Here is a 23,140-nt window from a genome sequence, read left to right as displayed (position 1 = left end):
TTTCTCTGATGCCTGACATCTTTCTGTGACACATCACTCATGTCTGAAATCTCTTCAAACTACTCTAAAATTAATTTAAAAATAGGTAAATGCAAGTATATTGTGAAAATAAAACAGAAAAAGTCTATCTCAGTGAATTTTAATGGAGGAATTTGAGGCAACTCACTTTCTCCAGTACAGTGGTGTTTTTCTGGGGTTAGTTGTTATATGCGTATCATTCCTATTTTATGAGAATCGATTCAGAGATCTCAGAGATCACCTTTTTGTTTACCTGTGAACTATCTGGTTCACATGATCTATTTTCAAAATATTGTAGCTATTTGACTGGGAAACAGTATGTGAACTAAACAGATAAATGTCCCATAACTTCTTGTTTGACTCAGAAAAAATTTAGAAATAAATATCACTAGAAACTGATGATATGCTTCAGAAAGACACAGTACATTGTACTTTATTTTCTTCTGAAATAGACAGTGAATGAATACTAAGATTGGATTGAATTGTAGATCACCTGGAGTAACTACATTAAAGACAGAGATCAAGAATTCCATTCATCTACACTTGGAGAAAACAAATTATATCAATAAAGAACTTGAGGATAGAAGCTGAAAAAGGACAGATATGATAATACATCTATAAAGCAACAGTCAAAAGCATAGACATAGAGGATACAAAATCCTTAGAATATTTTTAATCTAACATGTGACACATCATTGACAGAAAAACAATTTGTTGATGCTATACGAAATCAGACCTCAGAGATAGGTAGACAGTCATGTAGATCATGCTTGGATACGTATTATAAAGTCAGAAGAGTCAGCCTAGCCTCAAAAATCACACAATTCCTTATTTACTCAACATCCTTCTGACTACAGTTGCTTTTTTGTCTTCTCTAGTCATTTGCAATACATAACCTCAATCTTTGTTTCTTTTATTTTTATAATGATGCTATAATTGAATTTGTCCCTCCAAAGCCTCCTGTCTAGACCTCCTTTGTTGTTCGAATCTTAGATGGGCTTATAATATAAAACCCAGAGCCAGATATCGGGGATGAAAGCTGAAAAACAGAGAAGCAGAGCAAGCCACAGCCACTAGTTCTGACCTCTATGAAATTCTCAGTCTAAAGAGAGTGAATTCCTGTTTCCTCAAACCTTATATATCTTTCTCTGCCCAGACATCTCTTCCTGGGGTTAAAGGCGTCTGTGCTTCCCAACACTGGATTACAAGTGTGTGCCACCATTGCCTGGCTCTGTTTCCAGTATAGCCGTGAACTTACAGAGATCCAGATGGATCTCTGCCTCCTGAGTGATAGGATTAAGGGTATGTGCCACTAGCGCCTGAACTCTCTGTCTAATCTAGTGGCTGGTTCTGTCCTCTGATCCCCAGACAAGTTTGTTAGGGTACACAATATATCACCACACACCTTGTTCTCTTTCATATTGAAGGCTTCTTTTTTTTATTGTGTATATATGTAAACATGTATATATATATATATATATATATATTCATAAATATAACCTATTCAGAATATATAATATTACTTGTGTCTATATTTTCAGAGATGACCATTTGGGATTGGTGTGCTTTTTCACTGGGGAAGACTCTTTCTTCCACTCTTAGTATTTCTGGTTGCCTGTAGTTGTTTGTGTAGGATTGACGTCTTATGGGCTTTCCACATCCATGTTAGCATGTTTATTATTGTTGACTCTGTTCAGCTGATGCTTAGGCAGTCATATGGGTGTAGCTTCTATGCTACCAGGAGACTCAGCCTCACAACTCCCTGACCATCTTGCTTTTACAGTCTTTTTGCTCCCTCTACTCCAATGGCCCTGAGCCTTAGGTACTAGACTAGTTTCGTAGATGTATCCATTAAGACTGGGTTCAATAACTCAGCATTTTGATTGGTTGTGGTACGTAATGGTCTTTGTCTTTTGCAAAGAGATGTTTTAATGAAGGGTATATGCTATACTTATCTGTGGGTATAAGGAAAGATATTTATACTCTAGTTAGGGATTACATTGGTTTAGAAAAATCGAAGTTGTAGGTTCTCCTGCAAGATCCATGACTTCACTGGCTCCTGGTAGTTGGCTAGTTTCCCGCTATCAGGCATGATTTGTTTACTGAAAAAGTGTGTTTATCAGTACTATACCATTAGGGTTACCTAGCCATTCTGTTCGTTGCTATGGTTTATAGGAGTCATAGATAGATAGGAATGTTGGCTTCTTACCTCCTTAGGAAGCTTCTATTCAGACTTCTGGTACTATGAAAGCTAATCCTAAGGTAGGAGGCACTCAGGTCAGTTAGATTTCAGGGACATTGGTTCCCAGTGTCTGAAGATTCTGATCTCTTTACCAAGAGGGACTTACCTTCTACTTCTATGGGGCAACAACTCAAAAGAGATTTTCTTATGTCTGGTGTGTGGGAGTTTTGGTAGATGGTTTTTGGCTCTTGAAGGGGGAATTGTTAGCCTAGATGAGAAAATTTCATTTAAATTATATATATATATATGCCTATATGAATTATAACTTTTTACAGTTAAACAATACTATGATTGCTTATGACTTTTTAAGACATCCTTACTGTTTTCTTACCCCCTGCTACCTTCTTCTGTATTTATATCCCTCCCTTGTCCCTAATTAGAGTGTCAAACCCTTTTCCCACTTTGCATATCAAAAAACTCATACTCTGATATTCCCCCTCTATTGCTACCCCACAATTCTACCACACTGATGGTTCCTTTTACTTTCCTGGTTTCTGCAGTTACTCTCAGACATGTACTCACATCTGAAGATTTGGAGCTAAGAGTCTCCAATGACGGAGAACATACAGTATTTGTCTTCTCGGTCTGGGCTACATCAATCAATACGATCCTTAGTAATTCCATCTTTATTTGTAAAGTGCATGGCTACATTTTACTGTACAGCTGAATATTATTCCACAGTGCATATGAAGCACACTTTTATTATCCATTCACCAGTTGAAGAATATTTAGGTTGTTTCAATTTCCTAGCTATTGTGAAAAGAGAAATAATGAACATGGCTGAGCAAGTTATCTGTGGAGTAGGCTGTCCAATGTCCAGTGCTGTGGTAGTTTGTAAGAAAAAGGGCCCCATAGGCTCATAGGGAATGGTACTATTATGAGGTGTGACATTTCATAGAAGGTGTGGCATTGTTGGAGCAAGTGTGTCCATGGACATGGGCTTTGAGGTCTCAGATGCTCAAGCCAGGCCTGGTGTGGCATTCTCATCTTGCTGCCTGCCGATCCAGATATAGAGCTCTCAGTTCCTTCTCCAGAACAATGTCTGCCTGCATGCTGCTGTGACAATAATGGAGTAACCTCTGAAATGATAAACCAAGCCAAATTATTGGTTTTTTTTCTTTATAAGAATTGCTGTGGTCATGGTGTCTTCTCACAGCAATAGAAACCTATAAACTACAGCTAAGACAAGTCCTTTGAGCATATGCCAAAGAGTAGTATAGCTGATACTGTAGGCTTTCCCCCCACTCATTTTGATACTTTTCTATACTGATTTCCTTAGTTCATATACCTGCTTGCAAATCCACCACTAGGAATGTGGGTTCTCTTTTCGACCACACCCCATGCAGCACTTGCTGTCTGTTGCTTTGGTGGTCTTTGGTGTTCTAACTGATGTAAAATGAACATTCAGTGTTGGTTTTCATTTGCATTTCTCTAGTTTCCGGGGAACATGAACAGTTTTTGAAGTATTTCTCACCTTTTTTTTAACCCCGATGTTCAGAATCCAGGACCATTTTTTCCAATGGGTCATTTAGTTTCTTGATTCTTATTTTCCCTCGAGTTCTTTAAATATTCTGGATATTAATCCTCTGTCACATGTATCCTGGAAAATATTCTTTCCCTTTTTAAAGAGGGCTTTCTCTTCACCCAGCTGATTCTTTCTTTAATTGTTCAAGAGCTTTTCAGTTTTATGAATTCCCACTTGTCAACTCCTGGACTTAATTCTTGGGCAAATCCAGTCCTTCTCAGAACATCTCTTCCCACACCTATATCATGTAGAAAACTGTCTATGTTTTCTTATAGAAGCTTCAGAGTTTCAGGTTTCACATTGAGGGTTTCTCATCTATTCAAAGTTAATTTTTGTTCAAGGTGATATATATATATATATATATATATATATGTCTAATTATATTATTTTTTCTAATTACATTCAGTTTTGCCAGGACCATTTGTTGAAACTGATTTTTACCTCTTCAGATTATGTTTTTGGCATCTTTGTCAACTATTAATAAATGGCTGAAATTCTATATACTCACTTTTGTGTCTTTGATTTTTTTTTCTGATGATCTATCTATATGTCTGTTTTTTGTACCAGGACCATGTTGTTTATTTTACTATGTATCATACAGTCTCACTATTTATTTATTTATTTATTTATTTATTTATTTATTTATTTATTTATTTATTTATTTATTTAATTATTCATTCATTCATTTATTTATTCTGTGTGTGCATGTTTGTGTGTGTGTGTGTGTGTGTGTGTGTGTGTGTGTGTGTGTGTATGCTGTAGCTGCTTTACAATTTACTCTAAATAGCAATGAAAACATTTTCTCTCATTTGTGGTAGTTTCTGAATTGGTAACTGAAAAACATCAAGAAATAGAATCTAAATTAATCATGCCGTATTCAGGCATACAGAGATCACATTATAGATATGTCATGAAGTAAAGCTTCAAAGATCACTAGGTTTACTGAGAAAAACCACAAGAACATAGCTTACTTGCAGTGAGGAATTCATTCTTTTACCAGTTTCTGTAAATTGCAATGTCGTTTTGCTGAAACTTTTGTGCACTTCTCAAGCAAATAGTTTTTGAATGGTTTGTGTAGTAGATGACTACAAGGTACCAAATCTTATTTTGTGAACATACATCTTTCGGTTATTGAAGGTTGACTGAAGGCCATAGAAGGGTATTGTTATTGGGTACTAAAAATACAATTTCATGGGAATATCATCTCATTCATTATCATTTTAATAAACTGGGTACTGGATACAGTGATTATGATAGTTATTTTAGTTATTATTTTTATTGCTTTCACAGTAATGATAACTATTAGAGTGAAAAATCATAGTCAGTCAAGCATGAAACAAAAGGCACCCAAATGAACACTTCATTGACATCCCATGCCACACTGGTTTATGTCCTTGAGCAGAGTGACTATGATCTTCCTACATTTTAGCTGAATAAACTAAGGACCGACTGGAGAGCTGAGCCGACTTACCCAAGACACTTGCCACAATATTAGCAGAATTAAGATCCCCAATCATGTTAAACTGTTTTGTATTCTCTGTGCTGCTCAGAATTACTGTTTCTCCTATCTCTAACCTTATCTCCAAACTGAATACCAAGAAATCAAGTTATTTTTATGTCTATCTGACACATACCCCTGTGTCGCTGTAAGTTTTCCTGTGTCCTCCTGACCCGTGGTTGGAACAAATCTCTCACCCACATTCCCACAGCCTTTTATAAAATAATCACACAGAGGCTTGATATTAATTATAACTGCTTGGCCATTTGCTCAGGCTTATTACTGACTAGCTCTTATACTTAAATTCAGTCCATTTTTGTTAATATATGTGTTACCATGTATTCTGTGTCTTTACTTGTGTGCCATTACATACTGCTCCCCGGACGATGGGCTGGCATCTTCTGACTCTGCCTTCCTTTTCCCAGAATTCTCCTCGTCTGCTTGTCCCGCCTATACTTCCTGCCTTGCTACTAGCCAATCAGCATTTTATTTAACCAGTGTACAAAAGCATTATCCCACAGCACACCTGAATATTTCCTTCTATAAATTTAAAGTATCCTATTTTTTTCCAGTTCCATTATCCCTCTCTTAATTCTTTAATGTTCTGAATTCTTAACAAAAAAATTGAGAATTTCATACACAAGTAATGCATACATGAGTAATGCATTTATATTATTTTTGCTCTTCCTTCTTCTCCCTCAAAATCTTCCCGTTCTCCCTACTCCTTTTCTTATGACCCTTCTTATTTATTTTAATCACAGACATGATACATATATGTACATACAACTATTAAGTGAATTTGCTGTTATTCATATGTACATGTTTAACCCTTGTGGTTCTTCCTCACTTTGCTGGCAGCAATTTTCATGTCCTTATTTCAATGATTCAGTGATTAATACATCAGTATGTTTTCATAACTTTAATGCATTCCTGACTGAGAATAATATTTTATCCCAATATATGCAGTTTAAAAGCACATGAGAGGTCTGTTTGAAAATGTACACCAGTCCTTCAAATTTTGCTAAATAAAGTCCACAACCCTTAAACTAGTGCAAAGTCTTTCACCATATAGACATTTCTGTATTTATTCTAGGCTGCAGGCAAACAGAAATGTTTGTCATCTGGGACAAGCCTTAGAAGCTTGTTATATTTGCATTTATCCATTTTCATTCTTAAAATAAACATGGGATTCTAGAGAAGAACTAGGGAATTTTTTTCTTACATAAATAATCTGACCAATCCCTTTAACCTCAGCCCTTCATGTAGAAATGAGGTGAGATGTTTGCTGCCAATATGGGGGTATGCACTGTTGTGAAATTCTCCATTTATTAATATCAAAATTTATAAAAGCTTGGGTGGCAATGCTTAGTGGGCATTCATACCTCTCCTGAGATGGCTTAGATAATTTCCTATCGCATAATATGAACTAATATTTAGGGCTATAAAAAGTATGAAGCTTCAGAAGATAAAGAAAAAGCTTCATACTTATAATACGAAAAAGTAGGTTTAGGACAGGAATTAATTTTTTTACATGTATGTAATGGCACCATATTAAATACTTTAGGAATGTGAGGGCCATATTTGTTTGGGAAAAATATTTAGGACAGTTCAAGTATGTCAAATTCTTTTATAAGGAAAGCTGTGATCATTTATATAAGGGCAGAATACTGGCTTGCAAAATAACCCCTTAGAATGTAACTGTGTTAATTTACTTGATGAATAGTTTGTGCTGGTTAATTTTTGTGAGTTTAATATAAATTGTTTCACTTAAGAAGAAGGAAACTTAGCTAATAATTTCATCCATCAGATTGGCCTTAAGTGCATCTATGCAGCCTTTTTTTAAATTATGGTTTGATGTGAGAGGGTGCAGCCTACTGTTGATAGTGCCATCCCTGGAAAATGGGTGTGGGGCCCATAAGAAAAGGAACGGAGCTCATGGAAAGAGCAAGGCGGTAGTCAGTGTTCTTCCATGGTCTGTTTCAGTTCCTGGCTCCAAGATCCTGGCTTGAGTCCCTACTTTGGCTTCTCTCAGTGATGGACTATAACCTGAAATACATTGATTCCCCTCAAGGTGCTTATACTCCTATTGTCTATTGGAGCAGCAGGAGGCAAAGTAGCACAGAGTGTTAAGGATGAAGATGTGGGCTGAAGGATGAGAGCTACTAGGAATCATCAAAGATCACTTATACCGAAACAGATCCCCCATAATTCAAAAGTTTCAAGATAATAAACTTGTAATGATTTAAGACACAACATTTGTGATATGTTTACAACAGGAATAGTAATCTCACTTAATACAGGATGATGAAGGAATTAATAGACTTCCAGAAACTGGCACCTAGATCTTGTGATTTTGTGCATATTTATTTTATTTATAATAATGTGTTTATGTTTGTTTAGATATGGCTTTTTTTTTCAGTTTTATACCATTGCTATTATTTCTCTTTTCCCCATAACTATAAATGTTGATCTTTAGTGTCATATAGCTGCCCAAAAAAGGGTAAAACAAATTGTCAAATTGTGGAACATTCCTTGAAGATTGAAAGCATACGATCAAATTTCTGAACCGAAAGCTAAAGAAAAATCTTCATTATTTTCATTTAAGAATCAGAGTACTCTGCCTCTTAACACAAAAATATGCAGATAAAAACAAGTCTCTTCAAATAGACTTAGCTTTTGAGAGCTTGAAAATATATAAGAAGAACCATTCCCTTTCAAGGCAAGAATATATTGCTCACCATGTTTTAAGCTTTGTGAAAACATGAGATTATATGACACAACTCTTCCTAGTTACAGACCCTTTCTAACAATTTTTAAGTCTAACATTGCATTAACTTGCATCATAAACTGATAGATTGTGCTTGTTTCTGCAGAATTCTTGGATAATATAGATGAGATAGTGTAAATAAACAGGGAACAGCTCACTAGACTGAAATAATGTTACTGAAACACTATGTTATATAAGATAATATAAAAAACAAACATGTATCTAAAATGTATAAATTTTACTTTGTTTTTTTTTTCATTTCAACCTGACCTATATTTGGTGTACACCTTTTGTTTTCTCTACAAATTCTTGTCCTGAAACTATGAAATGTAAATTTTCTCTACCATATATAATATACATGTATAAAATAGACATATTGTTGCAGACAGGAGTAGTATAGTTCTCTACTTCTTCAGCATTAGAAGCTGAACAGATAAAGAACTCTTAACTTCACATGGACTTAGATTGTCTGCACAGCAACATAATCAAACTATCATAGCAAAGAGCATAAGAAAATTACCTTTTCTCAGGGTCCAATAAGTGATATCCTCTAATCCTTTAGTAATAATTATTTGAGAACTAAACCAGAGTCAGAGAGATGGCTCAGCAGTTAAGAGCACTGGTTATTCTTTGCAGAGGACCTGGGATCTGTTATCAGCATCCACATTGTGGCTTACAACTGCTTGTAACTCCAGTTCCAGAGAATCCAGTGCTCTTGTCTAGCTTTTGAGGGCACCAGGAGTTCACGTGCTGCTCAGACATACTATGCAGGCAAAATATTCATACCTATAAAATAAAATAAAAGCTATTATTATTATTAGTGTTATTATTATTATTATTATTATTATTATTATTAGTGTTATTATACCAAACAGCATGTTACATTTAAAGCCATCCATAGTTCTGGCTCCCTTTTCTATTAGTATGAGATCTTAGATTGAGATAATGAAGAGTTTCTTATTTCATTTAGAAATTGCCTTAGTTAAATCACTCAAGTATTAGGCTTGGGCTTACATTTGTTTTGACACATATCAATTGCACATATGTGTGGCATTCATTGTGGTATTCCGATAATTATAGACAGTATGCATACTTCTTTCATTCTCCTGACCATCTCTCAAGCACTTGGAACATGATTGATTAAACTTCTAATAGCACCTAAGGCTGGGGATTGTTAGCAGAAGATGAGGAAAAAGTTGTAAGAGTCAGAGGAACAGGAGCATTGTTGTGGTGCTGTGTCTCTCAGAAATGTCAATGATGCTACACCAGCACTTTAATTTAAGATTGCCTTCTTTTTCTTTCCACATGTGGGAGGAAATCTGCAATGTTTGTCTTTCTATATCTAGTTTATTTCATGTAACATGATGATATTCCTTCCATCCATTTTGCTGCAAGTGGCATTTCTTTATAACTAATACTCTTAACATTGAACTCTTTATTTTTTGTTAACTTTTTTGCACAAATTAGAGACACATGGAAAGATAATACCTTAGTAGAGGAATTGCTTTTATCATGTTGGTCTGCAGGCATGTCTCTGGGACATTTTCTTGATTGGTATTTGGGGCCTAATTATTCCACTCCTGGGCTGTTTAATAAGGTAAGTGGAACAATCTATGATAAGCAAACCAGTATTCCGTGTTACTCCATGGCCTCTGCTTCAGTTCCTGCCTTCCTACTTTGGACTTGAATTCATGCCTTGGCCTCCCTCATTTGGATATATAAAGGCTACTGATTATTTTAGATTTTATCATGTATCCAGCTACTTCACTGAAGGTGTTTATCAACTGTAAGAGTTCCCTGTTAAAATTTTTGGGAATGCTTATGCACATTATCATATCTTCTGCACACATGGATATTTTGACTTCTTCATTTCCAATTTGTGTCCCTTTATCTTGTTCTGTTGTCTCATTACTCTAGCTAAAATTTCAAGTATTTCATTGAATAGGTATGCAGAGAGTGATTTGCCTTTGCTTCTTCCTGATTTTAATCGAATTGCTTTGAGTTTCTCTCCATATAATTTGGTGTTCACTGTAGGTTTTATGTAAATTGTCTTTATTATGTTTAGGTATGTCCCTTGTATCCCTAATCTCTACAATACATTTATCACAACGGCAGTGAGATTTTGTGAAAGGATTTTTCAGCATCTAATGAGTTGATCATGTCTTGTTTTTGTTTGCTTGTTTTTTTTCTTTTATTTTTTATATAATACAGTACATTGACTGATTTTTGCATGTTAAATCATCCCTTCCTCTCTGTAATAAAGCCTCCTTGATCATAGTAGATGTTATTTTTGATGTGTTCTTGGACTCGGTTTGCAAGTATTTTGTTAAGTATTTTTCTATCTCTGTTCATAAGGGAAATTGGTCTATAATACTCTTTCTTTGTTGAATGTTTGTGTGGTTTATGTATAAGGGTAACTGTAGACTCATAATGAATTTGTCTAATATTCCTTATGTTTCTATTTTGTGGAATAATTTGAGGAGTATTGTATCAACTCCGGTTTTAAATTCTGGTAGAATTCAGTGCTAAGACCATTTTACTGAGCTTTTTTTAGTTTTCTTTGTTTTATGTGTGTAGTTAACTTCCTTGTGTTGGAGTTTTCTTTCTAGTATCCTCTGTAGGACTGGATTTCTAGATAGATATTGTTTAAATTTGGCTTCATCATGGAATATCTCATTTTCTCCATTATGGTGATTGAAAGCTTTTCTGGGTATAGTAGTTTTGGTGGGCATCTGTTGTCTTTTAGAGTCTGCAGAACATCTGTCTAGGTCCTTTTGGTCTTAAGATTCTCCATTGAAAAATTAGGTGTAATTCTAATAGGTCTGCCTTTATATGCTATGTGGCCTTTTCTCCTTGCAGCTTTTAATATACTTTGTTTGTTTTATATGTTTATTGTTTTTGAATAGAAATTCTGTTGATGGACATAGGGCAATAGCTCAATCCATAAAATGCCTGTAGTTCAAGTCTGAGAACTTGTGTTCAGAAAAGCAGCACCTTTCTCTGCAGATATTGCTACAATCATCCATATGATCTGCCTTTGGGTAAGAAGTCAACAGAATCCCTTGAAGTCATTGTCTAACCAACCTATCAGAATCAAAATACCTCAGGTTCAGAAAGAGGCTAAAATTAGGTGGACAATGATGATAGAAAACCTGAAGTCAATCTTTGGTTTCCATGTGCACATATATAAAAATGTACTTGCATCCACAGTAACACACACACACACACACACACACACACACACACACACACCACATACACACACTCACAGACAGCAAGAGGGAGAGAGGAAGAGAGATACAGATTTTGCACATGTTTTGCTGAATGAGTTTTTCTTTTCTAATATTATATTTGGAGGAATTATTTCTCCTTATAGAGTAATACTATCTGAAAACAAGGGTGCTTTTATGGGCACATTTACTATTTGTATGATTTTTATTTATTTGTTTTCTTTTGCCTAGTTACTCCGGCTGAAATTTCTGCAACTATATTACAAAAAATAAGTAAAACAAAAAAATGATGTCAGGCATGTTTTATTCATTCTATATCTGAAAGGAAATGTTTTTAGTCTTTGAATATTCAATGTGACATTGACTGTGAGTTTGCCTCTTATACTCTTTATTACACTGGTTAATCATTCTTCCATGCAATTTATTTGTGGGGGTCATTTTGAAGGGACTATTAAATTTTCTTAGTGTTTTTTTCCTATTTCTGGTGTGAAAATTATAAGGTGTTTATCTACCACTTCTGCACAGGAGATATATTATTTTGTACTGACTTCTGTTTGTTGCTGTGCAGCTCAATTCTTGAAATCAAAACAGTTCTCTTATGGCATTGTTGTGTGATATTTACTCTTCCTAAAGAGATGTGGGCAAACATCTATTCACCCTAGCCAGGGTTCCGATGATAGAAAAGAACAAGGATATTAACAAAGAGCAACTTGGTGAACCAATGAGTTTTATTGAGGTTACTTAATGTGGGTGAAGAATTGCTGAAGTGAAAATAACTCAAAGACAGCTGCATCACCGAAGTCTGCTCAAGCATGGGCGACAAGTCACAGACGCTGGGAAGCTGGAGTACACTGCATGACCTGTAGTCAGCCAAACAGAGTGGAAAGTGTCCTTTCCTAGTAACTCAATTGGCTGAGCCTTTTTAGGCTACTCAGCTGGTCTCTACTCCTTCAAGGCAACACAAAATATTTAAAATTATTTCTCTGCAGTCCATATAACTTACGTTTGGGGAGAGACGGACCCTAATGAATATGGTTAGTTTCAGGGAATTTTTGAAGCTATTTTAAGTCATTTACTTCCTGAACTTAAGGATATGCCCTTCAGGAAAAAAAGTTTAACACCCTGAGTGTCCTGTTGTTTCACTTCCCTAAAAATAGTCAAAGTTTTAGGAGTTTCCTTCAATGATGGAAAATTTGAATAACGGAGAAAACTGACTCACAGAAAGCCAGAAGGCAGGCGAGCTTTTTACAGATCTGTTGATTTTGTTCTCCTAGCATGTTGCTGGAAATTTTCATTTGTATGGGTATCAGATGATTTGGTCCATGACTTTGAATTTTTGTTGTTGGTGATATGTTATGGTCAGATTGGGAAACAGGCTAATATTGACCTTATAAAATGAGTTTGAGATGATTCTCTTCACTTCCAGTTTTTTTGAGTAATGTAAAAAGATTTTATTACTTTTTTACTTTGTACCTATGTTTGCTACAATAGATCATGGTCTTGTAGTTCCAGATACATCAGTTTCAGTTATTTAAAAGTGTGGTAAAGCTCAGTAGTGAGGTTTTCCAGTCCTTGCCTTTTCCTTGTTGGCTGTTATTTAAGCCTGCTTCAGTCTCACAGTTTGCATTTGTCCTATCCAGTTTTTATAGACTATAGGATTCCAAAAATCTCTCCCTTTTTCCTCTATTTTGTTTTTATTTTATCACCACATAATTTTTCTGCTGTGATATCTTCATGGTTATCAATAATTTCATCATCATTTTTTAGTTCACTCAATCACTATTTTTATCGTCATCATCATTATCATCATAATCAAAATCATAATCCCTGTTTTTGATTAGGTAAGCTAATAAATTTACAGTGGATTTAACTTTTCAAAGAACCAACAACTTTGTTTTATTTATCTTTTTACTATGTTTTAGAGTCTGAATTTTCTCTGGCATTAATAACCTCTTTTTTATTCTAATTTTCATTTTAATGTGTCATTTCCTTTCTAGTTCCTCAAGATCCATCATCAGGTTGCTTATTAGACAACATTCCAGTTACATATGTAGTGCCTCATTTTGATGAACTTCCCTGTTAGCAATGCTTTAGCTGGCTTTCACAACTTCTAGTCTACTGTGTTTCATTTTCATCTTTTTTTCCTTTTAATTATGTTCAAATTTTCCTCCTGCATTCCTTGAGAACTCACTGTTTGTTCAAAAAATGTATTATTCGTTTTGCGTGTTCTGCATATAATTATATAATTTCTTAGTTTCTCTTTTTTTTTTGTCATAGGATCATTACACTGTAACCAGAAGAAATACAGTATTTCAATTGATAACTTAGTGTCTTAATTAGGGTTTTTATTGCTGTGAAGAGACACTTTGACCACAGCAAATCCAGTTTCAGAGGTTCAGTCCATTATCATCATGGTGAGGAGCATGCAGGCAGTGGTGCTGGTAGAGCTGAGAGTGCTACATCTTGAAGGCAATAGGAAGTCAACTGAGACACTGGGCGGTATCCTGAACATAGGAAAGCTCAAAGCCTGCCCCCACAGTGACACACTTCCTCCAAGCAGGCCACACCCACTCCAACAAAGCCACACCTCCTAACAGTGCCACTCCCTGTGAGATAATGAGGGCCAAACTACCACACTTTGTATGTTTTATGCACAGTTATTTCAGATTTATACTTATAATTCTGTTTATTTTCACTGTTATTTGGGATAACTTTAGTTATCATTTCTTTATCTTTGAGACATCATATGGTTTGATGAATTGTATTGATAATCCCAAATTCTTTCTATATGCCTTACTGTATCTGCTCTTCTACTGGAACTTATTCTGTTACAAAATATTCTGACAGTGATTTTTTGTTTGTTTCACTTATAAATACGTATTTGTCTCATTGTTTTAATTAGACTGAACAAGAAGTCATGAACTCCATCAGTGCCTCCTCATATCTGCCCTTACTCTGAAGAGCAGCCTATTGGGGACTCTTCTGTTTTGTTACTTTTGTTCAGGACTTGAAATACAGCACTGAATTTTTCCCATGCCAAAGGAAATCTGTTGTTTGCATATTGGGGATACCTTTAAATATGACTTGCATTTCTATTTTCACTGAAGATTTCAAATTCTTCCTTTGTTTTATACTCCTGATCATTTGACAACAATAGATTGGGATCAAGATATTTTGGATAACTCCTCTTTATCATTCTAAAACTTCTTCTAGATGGATGTAGTACCCAATATTAGAGACACTGTATATTAAACTTCATGGAATAAGTTTTCTTGCTTCATTCCTCCTCTCAGAAACGTCATCTTATAGCTATTGTATTATTGTAACAATGGTCTTCTATATTACTTATTTCCTTACAATCTTTTACCTTTCACAATTTGATATATTAAAACTTTTGAGGTTGGTAATCTTTGTTGTCAGCTTGAATGATCTTGGAAGTAACAATCTCAACTGAGAAATTCAGCTTTATAAGAAAGGTGAACTTGAGCCTGGGACCAAGCCAGTGAGCATCTCTTATCTGTGGTCTCCACTTCAGTTCCTTCAGAATCCTAAGATTCCAGTCTTGATCTCCTTCTCTGTCTTCCCTTGATGATGGGCTCTAATCTCTAGGCAAAATGAACCCTTTACTCCCAAAGTATTGGTTATGGTGTTTACCATAACAACAGAAAAGCAATCCAGAACATCTTTCTTTATCTTTTATCTTTCATTTTTTGACATTATTTTACAATTACATCATTTCTTCCTTTCCTTTCCTCTGCCAGTCCTCACAGATACCTTTCCTTGCTCTATTTCAAATACAAAGTCTTTTTTAAAAGTTGTGTAGCATGCAAATATGAATATACATACACATATATATTCTTATTATATACATATATAGCCTATTCAGTCTAAATACTGTTACTCAAATGTACATTTTTTTTCAGTAGGATGGCCTTTTTTAATGTTTTTTCACTAAGAAATTTTATTTTATTCATTTTACATACTGAAGTAAGATTGTCCCTTTGGTATTGGATAACCAATTGGTGGGATCTTCCTTTGAGAAGACTGTTTCTATCACTTCTTGATTTAGTTTACTATTGAAGCTTTCAGCCAACATTTTATTTTACTTCCTGAGCTCTTTATTTGAGTTCTTCATTTACAAGAAGCTTTTTAGTTTGGGCTCCTTTTAAAATATATCCTCTGATGAATTTCTAATTTATATCCTACATAATCTTCCTAATTTTACATAGGGATTTATGTGCATTCCCATGTAATTCACTGAATGTGTTAAAATCACTGTTGAATTATTTATCAGATATTTTATCCATTTCAAATTCCCTGTAATCTTCCACTAAGGAGTTACAGTATTAGGAAGTAACATAGTGGGTTTTTGTGTTTTTAATTTTTCTTGTATTCTTCAATGTGACCTATACATCTGTTTGACTGGGCAGTTCTATTGCTTTTATTAGATGGTCTTATTACTAAGTCTCTTTCACTGCTTAATGTGTTTGTGACTTTGTGATTTTCTCTTTCCTGAAAAGTATAATTTCCCTGTAATTAGTTTTGATTTTTCTAATAACTTTGGGCACTGCACATACTACCGAAGGTTTTAGCAAAGGAACTCTTTTTGTGGTCAAGACAGAGTGTTTATCTTTTAAGAGTTTGGGAAACATGTGACATAGTCAAGAAAAGACACAGAGAACTCTCTGTAGTCACATATTGAAACTGGAAGACCATCTTCAGTCACCAGTTTTTCTTTAGCTGCAATTGATATTGAGTCTTTTGCTTAATGATCTGTGGAAAGTATCCATGTCTTTGAGTATAAAGTGTTTGACACACCTGTTCAATCATACATTGCTTTCCATATGCACCATGGAAGCAAGGATTATAGTGCCTCCTCATTTACTATCCTATATTATCAGAAATATTCAGGGAAGAATCTAGGGCTGGGATCTGTGAGGTTGGCAGTAGGAATTACAATGTTTAGCTCTGGTGCCATTATGTACGTGCTTGCCTAGGCATTGGACATCAGACAAGTACTGACTCTGTATATGTGATACAGTGGTCATGGATTTCCTTACCTTAATTATTCTATATATAGTCTCACATAGAAGCCGTCCATTAATACAGCTGGAAAAAAATCTATTGCTAACTCCCTTATGCATCCAGAAGAAACCATTTCACTCTTATTCTTATCTGCAGTTACCTCCAGGGCATAAACAGAAGTGTACAAATTCAGGGGCTAGGCAAAAGTCTCCTAAGCCAAAATGCTCAGAAGAGTAAGCAAAATAGAATGTATCTGGATAGTTGCAAAGATTTTCTCACACTTCTTAGGCCATGTGCCTGGGGTTATAACAGGAGTAGGAGCAAGAGCCAAAGTCCTTGCTCAAGATTAGTCTCAGGGTCAAGCATCAATGGGAGTAATGTTTTTGTCTGTTAATTAAGAAAAGGGGCCTTGGTCAATGCTTGTTGAAGTGGCATAAACCACAAGGTTGAAAACCACAGTCCTTTAACAAGTGTACTTCTAAACTGGACTGTGGATGTACACTAGCTGAAATTTTCTCCAGTCCCACCTGGTCCGCAGCTGCTCAGACCCAAATAAACACACAGAGGCTTATGTTAATTAAAACTGTGCAGCCTAATGGCTCAGGCTTCTTGCTAGCTAGATCTTACATCTTAAATCAACCCATTTCTGTAAATCTATACCTTGCCATGTGGCTCATGGCTTACCGGTATCTTTACATCTTTCTTCTCATGGCAGCAGCTGGCAGCATCTCCTCACTCAGCCTACTTGTTCCCAGAATTCTCCTCTCTGCTTATCCTGCCTATACTATACTTCATGCCTGGCTACTGGCCAAGCAGCGTTTTATTTATCAATCAAATCAGAGCAACGCATTCACAACATGCAAAGCAATATCCAAAGCAATGTACTGTTGGAGAACAGACTCTATGATGCCTAAGTTATTGAATAGAACACATTTTATTTTTATCCATGTTACACCACCCATCACATACCATACAACTTAATGAGTGGGACAGACATAGCTACCTGCTGAATGAACACAGTGGAATGTCTGTTACATCTCGTGGATTGAAGTGGTCAGAAGTTTTAGTTCAAATTCCAGCACTTTTACATTTGTAAAACAGATTTCTTCTCTTGTAAGCACTGGCTTCCAAACCCTGCAACTTCATTGGAAGATAATATAAATTCTCTTTTTAGTAGGATGCTACTGTGAAAATGTATGTTACATTTTTGGTTAGTCAACATGACTGTGATGGTTCTGAAATGTTCCATTAGCTAGAATTGTCAGTATCTTCACCGAGAAGACTTCTTAGGGCTTTCACTCACATTTATGCCAGGTTTTCGGAGACACCCCACCTGTTTCTGTAGCCAGGGTAGTATGTTTCTTGATATTTTATTTCTTTTATTAAACTGCTGTCCCAGGTCACTGCATCCCAAAATGTTTCTCTTTCCCTGTCACATCAGTTCTTCTTTGTGGAGATGAAGGTGTTTATTGGGTTCCCTGAATGAGCCATTGTTTGCCCCCTTGCTATAATACCTTCCTTCCTAAACACCAGATACTGTTTCTTAGAGCTTGTTAGCTTTAGTTCCTTAGATTAGAAGTGTAGAGTTTGGATAAATATGATAAGTACACTCTAAAAGATCAATACAGACTTGGAAAAAAAAGTAAAATACACATAATCAAAAGAAAATTCTGTGAATGATTATAAATTATGTTCGTGTTTTTGTATCAATTCAAAGAGAAGGTTACAGGCGCTTTGGGGCTGAGAAGCATTTGGAAACTGGACTGTCTTGCTTATTTGAATTAGTTTCTCTCTCCCCTGGTCAAGTTTAGATTATCAGTACATTATTACAATTTTGCATATCAGACTCACAAGTGTTAGAGGTACAAAAAGTATATTACTTCCCAAATAAACAAGTTTAGCTGAGTCTCTGTAGCAAACAAATTAAATGCCTTTATATTATTATTTTTTGCTAGGGATTCATGTTGTATTAAATATGAGAAGCTCAGCACTGAACTGAATATTTGATCAGGTTAAATTCTGATTGTGTTTCTGCTTTCATTTGCCCTGCTTGTAAAAGTGTGCAAATACACCACACAGATGAACCTCCATTGCTGAACTTTCCATGTGTTGCTGGATGGAAAACAAATTCAGTGATTTTTTTTTTTTAAACAAAGATACATACTGCCAAAAAATGAAACAGAGTGGAGCACTGGAACAAAAACTGACTTTCCTTGTTTCTACAAATCAGTCACAAAGGCCTAGTGTCTTTTGTCTTTCTTTCCTCCTTAGATACCTTATGTAGTTAGTGTTATGTAACATTGTATGTAACTATTGCTTTTTGCTGATGTACATAGAATCATAAAGTTACTTCATCAAATATTCATCGTAGTCCTTGTTGGAATTTTTCCATTTAATGTTATTTAAGTAGGTGAAAGGAGCAAAGGAGGAATATAGATGAAAGTAAAAGACAGAACCAAGTAGATTACTACTATTGAGATTAGCAGGATATTCTTTACTATTTACTATATAAATTGAAAAACATGATCCTGGATGTTGCACAGATTGTTTTTTTTTTTAATTTTTATTTTGCAATACATTCAGTTCTACATATCAGCCACAGATTCCCTTGTTCTCCCCCCTCCCGCCCCCCTCACCTTCCCCCCAGCCCGCCCCCCATTCCAATCTCCTCCAGGGCAAAGCCTTCCCCACAGATTGAGATCAACCTGGTGGACTCAGTCCAGGTAGGTCCAGTCCCCTCCTCCCAGGCCGAGCCAAGGGACCCTGCATAGGCCCCAGGTTTCAAACAGCAGACTCATGCAATGAGCACAGGACCCGGTGCCACTGCCTGGATGCCTCCCAAACAGATCAGGCCAATCGACTGTCTCACCCACTCAGAGGGCCTGATCCAGTTGGTGACCCCTCAGCCATTGGTTCATACTTCATGTGTTTCCGTTTGTTTGGCTATTTGTCTCTGTGCTTTATCCGACCTTGGTCTCAACAATTCTCACTCATATAAACCCTCCTCATTCTCGCTAATTGGACTCCCAGAGATCCACCTGGGGCCTAGTCATGGATCTCTGCATCCAGATCCCTCAGTAGTTGGATGAGGTTTCTAGCATGACAATTAGGGTGTTTGGCCATCCCATCACCAGAGTAGGTCAGTTCGGACTGTCTCTCGACCATTGCCAGCTGTCTGTTGTGGGGGTATCTTTGTGGATTTCTGTGGGCCTCTCTAGCACTTTGTTTCTTCCTATTCTCATGTGGTCTTCATTTACCATGGTCTCCTATTCCTTGTTCTCCCTCTCTGTTGTTGATCCAGCTGGGATCTCCCACTCACCCAAGCTCTCTTTCCCTCGACCCTCGCCCTTCACTACCCCCACTCATGTCCAGGCTGTTCATGTAGATCTCATTCCATTTCTCTGTCATTGGGCGATCCCTGTGTCTTTCTTGGGGTCCTGTTTTCCAGGTAGCCTGCCTGGTGATGTGAGTAGCAGTCCAGTCATCCTTGTTCCACATCTAGTATCCTGTTATGAGTGAGTACATACCATGTGTGTCTTTCTGAGTCTGGGATACCTCACTCAGGATGATTTTTTCTAGATCCATCCATTTGTCTGCAAACCTCATGATGTCATTGTTTTTCTCTGCTGAGTAGTATTCCATTGTGTATATGTACCACATTTTGTTTATCCATTCTTCAGTTGAAGGGCATCTAGGTTGTTTTCATGTTCTGGCTATTACAAACAATGCTGATATGAACATAGCTGAACAAGTGCTCTTGTGGTGTGGTTGAGCATTTCCTGGGTATATGCCCAAGAGTGGTATAGCTGGATCTTGGGGGAGATGGATTCCCAATTTTCTAAGAAATCTCCACATTGATTTCCAAAGTGGTTGTACAAGCTTGCATTCCCACCAGCAGTGGAGGAGAGTTCCCCTAGCTCCACATCCTCTCCAGCATAAGGTGTCTTCAGTGTTTTTGATCTTAGCCATTCTGACAGGCGTAAGGTGGTATCTCAGAGTTGTTTTGATTTGCATTTCCCTGATGATTAGGGATGTTGAGCAATTCCTTAAATGTCTTTCAGCCATTTGAGTTTCCTCTGTTGAGAATTCTCTGTTTAGTTCTATAGCCCATTTCTTAATTGGACTGTTGGGCATTTTGATGTCTAATTTCTTGAGTTCCTTATATATTCTGGATATCAGTCCTCTGTCAGATGTGGGATTGATGAAGATCTTTTCCCATTCTGTAGGCTGTCGCTTTGCTTTGTTGACCGTATCCTTTGCCCTACAAAAGCTTCTCAGTTTCAAGAGGTCCCAATGATTGATTGTTTCTCTCAGTGTCTGTGCTACTGGTGTTCTATTTAGAAAGTGGTCTCCTATGCCAATGCATTCAAGACTACTTCCTACTTTCTCTTCTAGCAGGTTCAGAGTAGCTGGATTTATGTTGAGGTCCTTGATCCACTTGGACTTAAGTTTTGGTTGCACAGATTGTTATCATCCTTATTCCTATAAAATTTGCTTATAGCAGCTTCTGTGGAAGGTTACTATTTCAAGTGTGACTGAGCTTGAAAATCCTTCCCTGCAGGCAACCTTTTATATTGCTCAACTGTGCTGTGCAAGCTGTCAGGAGAGAAAAGGCGTCAATAGTGTTACCCAGCTATGAACCCTGTGGGTGTCAATACCAGCATGCCAGGCATGGTATGCCCACTTACACAATACTGGCTTGACTCTTACGAGGGAAACTACTTTAAAATTGGGTTTGAGGCTGATTCCTCAAGAGGGAACCCATTCCTGATATTGTAAATCCTTGTAAAATATATATGGCTGTGGAAGTTTATAATCCCTAGCAGGGGACTCACTTATGTTGTTTGGTTAAAATAACACAGTGAAAAAATGTAATTCTGAATATTTGTTTGTATAGACTAATGGACTAATGTTACTCTCAGTCCTAATCAGTGAAACCTCTTTTTTTGCTGTGAATGGTTGTCAATCCAGAAACAGTTTCAGAAGACGCTGAGAAAAAGTGCTAGTTGAGTACTCAGTGAAACAAAGTATATTACTTCCTCTAAGTCAGTGGTTTTCAACCTGCCTAATGTTTCAATCCTTTAATATGGTTCCTTGTGTTGTGGTGACCCCCTAACATTAAAATTATCTTGTTGCTACTTCATAAGCATAATTTTCTTACTGTTATGCAACCCAAGGGGGTCTTGACCAACAGGTTGAGAATGCTGGGATACATTATGGAAAATGGATAAAAAAGAAGAGAATAAGATATGGAAAGGGGTTGTGGAATGCCATATCTGGGAATGGCGTAGTTGTTGCAGTCTTTTTATTTCTTTTTTTAGGAGCTGAGGATCGAACCCAGGGCCTTGCACTTGCTAGGCAAGTGTTCTACCACTGAGCTAAATCCCCAACAAGTTGCTGCAGTCTTGAACTCACACTATCTGGGCTTTCCTCAGTATGTAAGAGTAATCCTGTCAACAGCCAGTCAGGGAAGGGTAAGAACTAATGGGGTCTTCCTCTCAGCTGAGCTTTTGGATTCATCTATACCCTAAGTAAGAGGAAATCGTTGTTTTCAGTACTACTCCCATCATTGAGCCCACTGTCCTCCAAATCATAGTTGCAACTCCATGACTGCCGCAATGGCCATTAAACAAAATGGGTCATAAAACAAGACAAAAGGAAATATGAATTATAGAAAGACATTTAAAAAGAGAAGGGAAGGCTTGCTGGGATAATAGGGAGTTAAGGGAAAGTAGGAGGTGAAAAATTACAATGTTTTGTGTATAATAATGAAATATCAATGAATAAATTAAAAATAAAAATAATGAAATTATTAGATTTTTAAATAATTGTTCCATGTTCCAGAAACTTATTTTCTCCTAAAAGACTACTGTTTCTATCACAAATTTATAATTTTTTTTATTAATTTAAGTGTGTGTGGTTTGTGTGAGTATGGATGGCATTCATTTTTAGACATGGTTTCTAAAACAAAATATAGCACATTGATGCAGTTCTTGTTAGTCAGCATACTCTGTTGATAAAGTTTCTAGCTTCCAAGGCTGGATTTACAGGAGACCACCACACCGACTGAGCACGTATGTGAGTTCTGGTTGGTTATGCCTCTGACGGGCAATTTAACTGCTGAACTATCTTCCCACACAGGAAACACTATAGTTTTAGGTGGTAACTTCTTTTTTCTTTACTGTTCATAATACTCAGGAAACTATCTTTGTTCAATGTCACATGAGTCATGACTTGGACATAAGTTTCTTAGTGCTAGAGATAAATATGTAATCACACTCACAAACATTGAAGCCAAGCATGATTATGGAAACTGTCATATTGATTTACATCTTATTTGTATTTCCACTTTATATGTATTTCCTTGTCACATGTATTTCCCCTCTTACATAACTACGAAGCTTATATAAGGATCTTCCTTTCTTGCAACTTAAAGGAATTTAAAAAGCTTTGTTGCAATAAAGAAAAACATTTGACTATCTCTAAAAGTATTTTATAATGTTTAATATTTTGTTGTTTTGTAATAAATTATACAACTAATTAATATGCAAAGACACATATGAAGATCTGAGGACAGCTTATAAAAAATATTTGTCTCCTTCCAATATATGGGACCTGGGAATAGAATTCAGGTTGTTAGGCTTGACAGTAAGTGCTAATCCATCTCATTGGCCCTAAATATATAATTTCCCCATCTTTTTGTACTTTGAAACAAGCAGAGATTGATTTCAATTGCACCCCACCTTCTAGTAGTCATAAGCAATCATTTGCATTTGTTTATTTACTCTTTCTGTGTGCCAAACAGTCCCTTTCTGTATGCCAAACAGATGCATTT

The sequence above is a fragment of the Peromyscus eremicus genome, chromosome 15 (genome assembly GCF_949786415.1).
Source record: "Peromyscus eremicus chromosome 15, PerEre_H2_v1, whole genome shotgun sequence".
NCBI lineage: Eukaryota > Metazoa > Chordata > Mammalia > Rodentia > Cricetidae > Peromyscus > Peromyscus eremicus.
The sequence above is the reverse complement of the archived record's forward strand: the minus strand, read 5'-3'. Positions refer to the sequence as shown.